Below are 11029 nucleotides of genomic sequence, written 5' to 3'. Positions count from 1 at the left end.
TTAGACGGCCATGTTTGCACTATTTTTTAATAGATTTGTTGGAGTATCTCTAACATTGTAGTTGTTGGTGTGAATATAGTTTTAACACGTTCGGCCCCAGTGACAACATCTGTGACTTTTTAGTTCTGTTTATAGACCCCATTGTGTGAGCATTGTATTAATCCGTAATCTGTTTTTAATCTGTAGGTCTCGTTCCCGCTCGCGGTCTCGCTCTAGCTCGCGCTCCGGCTCGGGATCCCTCGCACAGGTACTCACTGACACACTCTAAAACGCCAATTAAAATATACATAAACATACATTTAAACGCAGTTGTAGTAAATTCTGGTTCTGAAGGAGTCAAAAAAAACAATTAAAAAAATATTCAAATGCCTTTCATCATCAGGTCAGGATGCCAAGAAGCGCCGCACCGTGCGTCTGCAGAGCGACGACGAGGGCGAGGCCGGGCCCGAGGGGGCGAGGGGAGCGGGAGCCGCCCGCCGCCGCCCCCGCTGCCGACGACTCCTCGGACGACGAGCTGGCTCCTGACTCAAGACCTCGTGAGTACCGTAGCTGTGAGAGACCACCCCCCCCCCTCCCACGCCAGCGTCTTTCGCTACCAGCGTCGACGCGACTGTTTTCTAGGATTAGCGGTGCTGTCACACAGCGGCCGCAACAAAGCGGTCAATGACGTCACCAGAACGTTGGCCCACATAGACAACGTTCTAGTGACGTCATTCACCGCTTCATGACGGCACCGCTGATCGTAGTAGGAAACTAAAGCTTAACCAGGCGCTCGGCAGCCAGTCAGCGTTGGCTTCACGTAACCGCGGCGTCGACGTCACAAAACAGAAATTAGAGAATAAAGAAAATAGTTTACTGTTATATTATTGTCATTAAAGATGATCTCATTGCACTAGGTATTACTTTGTCCTATTATCTAGTCATTCTGTGATACCACATAAGTTCTAAGGTTTTTATTTCTAGAATAAAATTGTATAAGTAGTTTATTTAGATACCTTAATTATATAAAGTTTAATTTATAAGTGTCCCTTAAAACCTCTTCCTTAAAAAATGCATGAGGTTTAGGTAGCATAATATGTTGTATAAGTTTAATTTTACCTAATTAATTAATTTTAAAATGCTGCGCCCCAACAGGGCATCATTTTTTATATTTTTTTGTAAAAGGTGTTGCAATAAATAAATATTGATATGAATACTGAATACAGATAGGTCAGAAGTCAGCATCTCATGTATGTACTTCACTTTTCATACCTACGCTCGGCGGTCGCTCCAGGGTTGTCAACTATGGCTTATGAACAAATAGTTTTTTTGTCACAGGGAGCAAATGGTGTATTTACGGCGAAGGGCGTACGTTGAATCCAGAATGTAGCGAAGGTGTCTGCAATGGAATTTCTGCGGCCCTTGCCGGGCAACTCACCGCCGCAGCCGCACAACAGGGCGACCGATTCATTACTCGGTTTTTTTATTTTTCATGTCATGTTTGAGAAAAAGTACTATGTAAGCCCGGCCGAACGTTGAGGTTGCCGGCCTCGCTACGCTCTCGTCTTTATCTGCTTGGCCGGCACACCCTACTTCCCGGCCTCTACAGTTAACTATATCACTACAGGCAAGAAATGGCCGCGGCATGTCAGACTTCGAGATAATGCTAGCGCGCAAGCGCGAGGAGCGCCGCGGGCGCCGCGCCGCCGCGACATCGACATCATCAACGACAACGACGACCGATCGCCGCGCTGCTGCAGCAGATGCGCGCCGCCGCCGAACAGGACCGAGACCTCAACAGGCGGAACCAGCCCGCCGTTTAAAAAGGTCAGTCATACAAGCCCTCAACACAATACAAGTAGTTCGACTTCATACTTTTATTATAATTTGTGTATCGTCTTCCGTGAGTCACAGACGGTTCTGCAAGAGAATCAGCGCTTGCAGGCGTTTAACGCTTCAGCATAATGCTGAGTCAGCGACCGTTTCACTTTCGGGGGACAACACACATTGTGTATATTGTATTTACTTTTCATGTGTTTTCTGTTTTTTATTTTTATTTTTATTTTTTTTGTGTTAATTTTGCTGTATATGTGTGTCTTCTGTGTTAGTGAATAAATGTCTTCTTTCTTCTTTCTTTCTTTCTTCTTTCTTTCTTCTTTTTCTTTCTTTCTTTCTTTCTTTCTTTTCTTTCTATCTCTCTTATCTTTCTTTCTTTCTCTCTCTTCTCTCTCTCTCTCTCTCTCTCTCTCTCCTCTCTCTCTCTCTCTCTCTCTCCTCTCTCTCTCTTCTCTCTCTCTCTCTCTCTCTCTCTCTCTCTCTTTCTCTTTTCTCTCTTTCTTCTCTTTCTCTCTTTCTTCTTTCTTACTTTTCTTTCTTTCTTTATACTAGCGCCCGAATCGACGCACCGCACACAGCCATGCGTCATTAACACGGCCGCTAACCAATCTTCGCAGGACAAAACTACGCAGTGCCACGCCGCGCGCCGCGCGGCCGGTCGCTAGTCGAGTGCTGCGCCGCGCCGCCCGCTTCTATTCGCCCCCGTTCGATTCCGTAACGTGGCTATAGCGCTCGGTACTAACTTCATAAGAATGAGAATTTATTCATCATGTCAGCCGAAAGACGTCCACTGCTGGACATAGGCCTCCCCCAAGGCTCTCCACTCAGACCGGTCTTGTGCTTTCCGCATCCACCGCGATCCCGCGATCTTAACCAGGTCGTCGCTCCATCTTGTTGGAGGCCTACCGACAGCTCGTCTCCCGGTCCGCGGATGCCATTCGAGAACCTTCTGGCCCCATCGGCCATCCGTCCTGCGAGCAATGTGCCCGCCCACTGCCACTTTAGTTTCGCAATTCTTCGGGCTTCGCAGTGTCTTTTCGTCCAAATTACCGCAGTGTTTGAAGTCAAAAGTCTTTGACCAGTGTGTGTTGTCAGTGATGACATACGGATCTGAGACGTGGGCGCTAACGATGGGCCTCATGAGAAACTCAAAGTCACTCAGAGGGCTATGGAGAGGCTATGCTCGGGTTCTCTGCGGGATAGAATTAGAAATGATGATATCCGCAGTAGAACTAAGAGAATTTATTATGTGATTAAATTCAACAACAAGTCGTTTCGAACTTGCCGCAATCATAAGGTCGCGGATGAGCAAAGAAAATTTTTTAGTTCATTGATATGGACCAATAAATTGTTTAAAAAACTTTGAGTATGGCGGATGTCCCTTAGCCAATTCATGAAATGGCGCCATTTCACGATATCCAGGAATTTTGATCTAGCGGATTTTACGATCGGCCGCCGACATATAATAAAATATAATAGCATCCTTTATTTATAAAATGATACCAAAAGTATAGTATTTACAAATATATGTAATTTATGTTGCCTTTTTTCTACCTACCCTGATCTTCTATATTCCAATTCCGTTTACCAACTAACCCTAACTTGATAATGGCTAAGAGAAATACTAAAGCCCAAGTCCAGTAAAAAAAATAAAATAAAAAAAACCAGATGTCAGGAAAGTGCTAAAAGCACTGCAATTAAAGTGGTGGCCTAGTGGTTTGACCTATCGCCTCTCCAAGCAGAGGGTCGTGGGTTCAAACCCCGGCTCGCACCTCTTGAGTTTTTCGAAATTCATGTGCGAATTACATTTGAAATGTACCACGAGCTTTGCGGTGAAGGTAAACATCGCGAGAAACCTGCACGAACCTGCGAAGCGATTCAATGATGCGTGCGAAGTTACCATTCCGCACTGGGCCCTCGTGGGAACTATGGCCCAAGCCCTCTTGTTCTGAGAGAGGCCTGTGCCCAGCAGTGGGACGTATATAGGCTGGGATGATGATCAATTAGTAAAAAATCACAACACTAATTTTTTACGGGTCGCAATTTGAAATTAATAAACTGCTTCAGGACATAACTTCAACTCTTTATTTCCAGGTGTCCATGCTAAAGGCAGCAATGTCCCAGCTGATCAAGAAGGACTTACAGCTGGCGTTCTTGGAGCACAACGCTCTAAACGTGCTGTGCGACTGGCTGGCGCCGATGCCCAATCGCGCGCTGCCGTGCTTGCTTATAAGAGACTCCATATTGAAGCTGCTGCAAGACGTGAGTGTTGACGCCATGTTTATTTCGTTGGAAAGCTATGCAGTCGAGGTAAATGATATATTTACACTTTACTACCTTATCGCTTTCACTTCGTATTTCAACATCTGTATAAAATTGACAGAATGCATACAGTGACAAGTTACTAAAGTGTAAAGATGTCTTTGACCTCGACAATAATGGAATTGGTATGCGACATTACTGTCGAGCTAGCGAGCCAGCATATTTTTTTGAATTTTTCACTGACCATAAACTATGCCCTGCGCCTTCTGATATGTAAAGAATAATGACAACTGTTTACGGATATTTCTGAAAAAACACCAATTTTCTGTTCGCAGTTCCCATCAATAGACAAGTCGCTTCTCAAGCAGTCCGGCATCGGCAAAGCCGTGATGTACCTCTACAAGCACCCAAAGGAGACCAAGGCCAATCGCGAGCGCGCGGGACGCCTCATTTCCGAATGGGCCCGACCTATATTTAATTTATCTACTGATTTCAAAGGTATTATTATAGTATTTTATAAAGTTCCCAATCCGCACTGGGCCCGCGTGGGAACTATGGCCCAAGCCCTCTTGTTCTGAGAGGAGGCCTGTGCCCAGCAGTGGGACGTATATAGGCTGGGAATGATGATTATAGTATTTTATGCAACTGTTGTACAAGTGAAGTCTTAAAACGCGAGTTGGCGTGGGTAGCGATATGAGCCGAAGTTATGCAACGTTTTATACGATTCTTTTTCGTTGCAGCGATGACCCGCGAGGAGAGACAGGCGCGTGACGAGGCGATGGCGCCGCGCCGCCGGCCCGGCAGCCCGCCGCCCGCCAAGCGCGCGCGCGCCGAGGAGCCCGACAAGTGAGTACCGATTGGGGGTACACCTGTCCTCCTACGGCCCCGTGTTATTTCACAAAAGTCCAGCAATGCATGATGACCAGTGGGCGGTTGACGGATGCAATTTACGTCAAAATTGTATCGAACGTTATACGTAATATGGATATGACTATAATTGGTTTAAAAAAGAAAAAATATTGAAAAATAGTTCATTGTTGTATTATCGTATTTTTTTTTCTATATTACATATTTTCAGTGCATACCTTTTATATCCACTTATGTAAAAAAAACTGCCTACCCTGGAATCGACACAATTTCACGACAATCTACGACTGCAAATCGGTCCGGTCGTTTCGATAAATGCCGGTATTGTAATCAAATTTTCTACTTTCTTTTTCGCAGGACGGTCCGGCCAGGTGAGAAGGGCTGGGTTGCGCGAGCCCGCGTGCCTTTACCTCGAGCAAGGATTACGTAGTGCGGCCCAAGTCCACAAGTGATATAGACATGTCCCGCGTAAGTGTGCTATCTAAGTAAAATATAATTAAATTACAACTATTTAAATAGGGTGGAAAAATATGGCCCCTGGATCCCGAAAATGCCTTAAATCCTTTAGTTAGCTTTATTTTACTAGAATATATTTTTAATTTAAAATAAGGATCTAAACTGCATTCAAAGATACTCTAAAATTAATTAAATTTGCTTTCATGTTTACCTGTTCTTTGTGTTGGAATTGAGAATAAATTTCAAAGACCAAAATGTTTATTAGAGAAATTTCACCAATAATCAATAATCTTATTAACTAGTTTAAATAAACTTTGACTTTTGACTTTTAGCTAGTTCGATTCTCAGGCGAGAAGAGCGAATTTAGACAACCTTTGATTGCTGTTTTCTTTGATTTAAAAAATTATAAAATGTTTCCTTTGATTGATGATTAACGATATGAGCTAACTAAAGTTAAGGCAGTTTCCTCCAGGGCCCATCAATATTTTCCGCCCTGTATACAATTATCTTAACTAAAATACATTTAAAAAAACTAAAACCTTTCTCCATGGCTATAAGCTTTTAGTCTATACTTGTTTCACCGTTACCTATCTCTCCCCAGGTAAGTAAGAAGAAGATGACCCGTTACGAGAAACAGATGAAACGGTTCATAGACCAGAAGCGCATGCGCAGCGGGTCGCGGCGAGCCGTCGACATCTCCATAGAGGGCCGCAAGATGGCGTTGTAACAGAACGATGCTACTTTACAATGCTAGCACAAACATACGGCTAAGGATAGGATGTAGCGATGTATCGGAAACCGATAAATATCGATATATCGACACGCAAATGTGTCTATTTTTGTCAATGGGCCAATTGACTTTTTAGTGTAGGTTGTTGCCATGGTATCTCTTGAGTTACTTATTAAAAGTATTTTTTTTTTGTGGTACAGATCCACTAAAGTTAGAATTCTTTCATGGCCATCGATATCTATGTATAGACTGCATGTTTTTACGCGGCGCACAAAATAAGTTCACAACGCGGTTTGGTGAACGTGTCTCTATTTTTGTTGACGTCCGTGACAGGAGTTCTGTCAAAGTAATATTGATGTTTGATGCGCTAGATGCCGCAGGTGCAAACAGCTACTCAGTACCATAAGGTACCTACATAGATGTCAATGTTCATGGCTCATCTCCTAGGCATGCTACCATTGCTAACATTTTTCTAACTAAGTGTATCACTGATGCCTGAGTTAAGGGTAGCATACACTAAAAGTTGATTGACCGCACAATGATCCGCCGATACCGATCGATATATCGATTTCGAAAAAAAACAATATATCAATGAAATATCGGAAAGGCGCGCTCTAAATGGAAGAGTAACAGCTATTACTGGCAAATACTGAGCTGGAAACACTGACTATTTAAGATTTTTTTGTTTAAATGCGTCGTTAACGATAAATATTTGTACAGTTAAGAAATTACATAGTCAATGAGTGTTTGATACAGCTTATAGAACTTAAAAGGATTTATTTATACGAAATGGGATGAAAAACTAAAAAATGTCGGTAAAATAAAATATCGATATATCGACAATCTAGGCCGATACATCGACCTGTTGATATCGATGTCTGCATCCCTTGGGACCGTGCAAAGCAGGTGGTGGGGGGAGCTGAAACGATCACAGCGCTCACTGCGGCTAAAAATTAAACCAATGGTGCTGGCACGAGCTGTCAGATTGTATAGTTCTGCAGTATACATTGATTGTTTTTAAGATAAATATGGTCGTAACGAGATGCGTTGTTATGAATTGTAAAAACAATAACACGAATAGTGACAGCAAATTCTACAGATTTCCAAAAGATGGAAAGTACGACAATGGAATGAGTTGGATGGTTGTCGTAAGAATAAATTCTTAAGTGGTCGCAGAAAACCCCGTTTCTGTGATACGCAAGTTAATTTTTACGCAATTGCACGGTCCTAATAACATTAAGAGGGTTGTACAGGTATATAAATTAATATGGCATACAATGTGCTGTCACCTAGTGTAAACCGAAGTCGATGCATAAGCATTTACATTTACAATTGCAGAATATATGGCTACAAGACTACTGGATACTAGAGTTGTAAATTAAAATTTGACATCGAATTTGATGTCACTACGTTCAGTTGAACTCTATCGGCGTGCCTCGTGGGCACGCCATTTCCTGCTGCTTGCTTGATTTTCCCTCATAATTAATATAGTAACACAATCGGGAGTTATCACGAAACGAGTGAGTCTTAGTGACCACGGCCACGGTAATGTAGTCGAAACGTGGTGTTAATTATTACTCGTCATACAACATGTAATGACATCGGATTTGACATTAGTGTTTTTTTTGTACCAATAGCGAGTTCAACAGTGAATTGCAAGATAGGCTAAATTGTCTTTAAATTATTTTGGTATCTTTAAAAAACGAATTGAAACAAAAAGAAAATAAAACAATTTATTTTATCAGGCGTTACTTTGCGGAGTCTATACTAATGAACTAAAAGATTTTTTAAAAAGGTCGCGGGTGATCAGAGGATTCTTTTAGTTCATAGATAATAAAATATTTAAACCTGTTTTATTTACTGTTTTTTAAACACATTAGAACTTCATTCGATTTTTTTGCAATCAGTACTTCTTGTAGCTGTATGTTAATCATTCACTTCAACTCACGGCACTATCTATAGCGTGATAAGTCCCATTGTGGTATTAATAATGCCATTTCTTCTTGTCCTTTCTATTCCATATGTAGTGCTTGTTTTATGCACCAGTCCGATGTTAGCGAGCGTTCCGTCCTACCTAATGACCAGAATAAGCAATCGCCGGTCGCAGCTCGCGAATGGTCGTACTCGGGCCTTAAATAGCTAAGGGTCAAGCATACTGCTGAAATAAAGTAACTCGATTTCGGCACAATTACGCCTGTAATGCCATTTGACATTTGGTCACATTTCTAATCCATACTAATATTATAAATGCGAAAGTAACTCTGTCTGTCTGTCTGTCTGTCTGTCTGTCTGTCTGTTACCCTTTCACGTCGAAACCACTGAACCGATTTTGATGAAATTTGGTATATAGGTAGTTTGAACCCCAAGGATCAACATAATACCTTTTATTCCGGTAGAGGCGCCACCGCGCGAAACTTAGATCGCGCAGACGTAGTCGCGGGCATAAGCTAGTTGTTTATAATGTAACTAATAAGCCAATTTCAAGCAGACATACCTCATGATACTAACGCCCTCTTAGGTAATTCATTTGCCGGAACTACGTCACCTTTTTCGTGTTAACAAAGTTCCGTTGATGCTAAACGTGACGTAATTTCAACAAATACGCTGCTAGTTGTTGAACTAGCATTGCAGGCGTAATTCCGCCGAAAATGTGTCACGTAATTACGCTTATGTTGTGTCGTACCACAAAACTTACGTTAACGTGATGCGATGTAATATATATACGCAAAGTACTTTGAATTAAGGCAATTTATATAAATAAGTCGCGTAACTTTGGCAAACTGCTTAGCATAGGCCACAGGTTTGCTGATGCTTTATAAGCAAAAGGAAAGATACGGATACTATATTGTAACTTATTATAAGCGATGTGTCGATATGTGACGACGTCTGAATTATAATATAAGGTTTAGTTAATAAATGAAACATAAGTTGTAAGAATTGGTTTATTTATGCTTTGCATTAACTCTTATTTACATCGTTGAACATAAAGTCACTTCCCTTTGTACATAAACGCTTAGATCTAACAAAGTGATAAAAAGGTGATCACCATCAGTTACATAATTTTTCACATTTCGCGGCCCCGGCGTCACACGGGTGAAATTTTAAGTGACTTGGATTATAGAACTTTTTGAAAATTATATCCGAGCGAAGCCGGGCGAGTCGCTAGTCAATTATAAGTTGGGTCGATCAACCTTTTCTGTACCTCTTTGCCATAATGGTTATGTCCCCTGGAAACTCATGCATGGTTTTAAAGAGTTGTTAAAACCACGAGTTTAAGTTTTTCTGTGGTTAAAATTAATTGAGCGCACACTTTTGTCGTAGCTACAAACGTAGTGCATTAATACCAATAATACCATAATATTATGACAGGTTTTTAAGAATCTGTCTCTTGTACAACGGGACAGAACAAAGAGGACAGAATAACAAACAAGAAAAAGTTGATTTACATTCTCTATTAGAAATAGAAATATGTATTCGCTCCTCGCAAATCACATAGTACCTACTTGGTAAAAATACATAAAAAAACAATAGCATTAACATAATAACAAGTATTATGTATATGCGAAATCGCGAAGCGGTCCCAGCTCAGCATAGTGTTGGCTGTGTAGGCCAACGCTGATCTGCTATTACAGACTATTAAAAAAAAAAACATTTAACTTCAACCTGGATTAATTTTCAATTAACCGGTAAGTGGGAGCGCCAAAGTTCGCATACTCTTCGCAAGTTATATCGTATTTTTTGTCCGAATCATCGTTTGTCATAATTATTTTTCCACTGAAACCTTATTTTTCTGAAATTTTTAAATGGTCCTCCTATAGAAAACTGTAGGTTAGATTAAGTTTGTTCTATAACAATTCTGAACAATTACTGGATTCAGAGAAAAAAGAGTTATGACAAACGATCATTCTAACAAACATTACATTCGGCTAGATATCATACAAAATCTATGTAGGTATATCAATGACGTTTTCGGACAGGTCGAATATTTAGAAGAACGAGGGTCACCGACATAGCCAAGCGAATTAGCTCATTGAAGTGGCAATGGGCAGTCCATATAACACGGACAACGGATGGCCGTTGAGGCCGAAAAGTTCTTGAATGGATTACGCGGATCGGCAAGCGCAGCGTAGGACGTCCACTGACGAGATGGACGGATGACCTGACCCCGGGTTCACGGTGGATGCAGGCCCCTTCCAGCCGAAGCAACTGGAGGAATATGGGGGAGGCTTGTGTCTAACAGTGAATGTCCTACGGCTGATATATATGGTGATGATGATGAATCTCAATTAGGACTAACGTCGTAAAAACCTGTCAGAAACCCCTCATTGATTAGTGATAGCCTAATACTTAGATAATATCCTCAACAATCACCTTAGAATCGGCATAAAACTGTATAACAATATCTTCTTTTGTTGTTATTATATCAGATAAATTAGCTGCGTCCATAACTGACCCGATGTCATACGCATAAAAATGGTGACCGTTTATTGCCTCCTCGAAATTCGCCACTACTATACCGTCTAAAATAGCCATGTGTTCCACCTGCACATTAACAGTTACTTTAGTAGCCGTTAGCGTGACGCTAGAGTTTTGATTCGGTTCCAAACTAAATTGTACAACGGACGGACTGACGACACCAACATCCCTTTTAAATAGATTCGTGTTCCAGGTTGAATTCAAGTTGAACTTCGTCAAATTTCCTATCCCATCGAAATTGATGTTGTACTCTATGTCTGCTTTAAAGGGTTTGGTATCTTTATTCCAATAGCTAGTAACATTGTTTTCAACTTTGGTTGGCAGGGTTACCTTGTGTTCGCTCGGCTCTGATCCACCGTGCACTACTTTCCGGTTCAAAACGACGTCTGTTTCTTTTTTTATATTTACTATGTTTGTTTTTAC

General features: G+C 41.4%; 1 protein-coding gene and 1 pseudogene across 2 annotated transcripts in view; both read left to right on the top strand.

Moving 5' to 3' along the window:
• The window catches only part of LOC141444048 (uncharacterized), a 34832-nt pseudogene extending 27038 nt beyond the window's left edge, over positions 1-7794 (top strand).
• Positions 1-11029, top strand: part of LOC141444281 (U-megalopygitoxin(8)-Mo12-like) — a 241785-nt gene that overhangs the window by 186638 nt on the left and 44118 nt on the right. The window lies entirely within an intron of this gene.

This window comes from Choristoneura fumiferana, chromosome 29 (assembly GCF_025370935.1).
Source record: "Choristoneura fumiferana chromosome 29, NRCan_CFum_1, whole genome shotgun sequence".
In the NCBI taxonomy this organism is placed as follows: domain Eukaryota; kingdom Metazoa; phylum Arthropoda; class Insecta; order Lepidoptera; family Tortricidae; genus Choristoneura; species Choristoneura fumiferana.
This window is presented reverse-complemented; position numbering and strand designations above follow the sequence as displayed.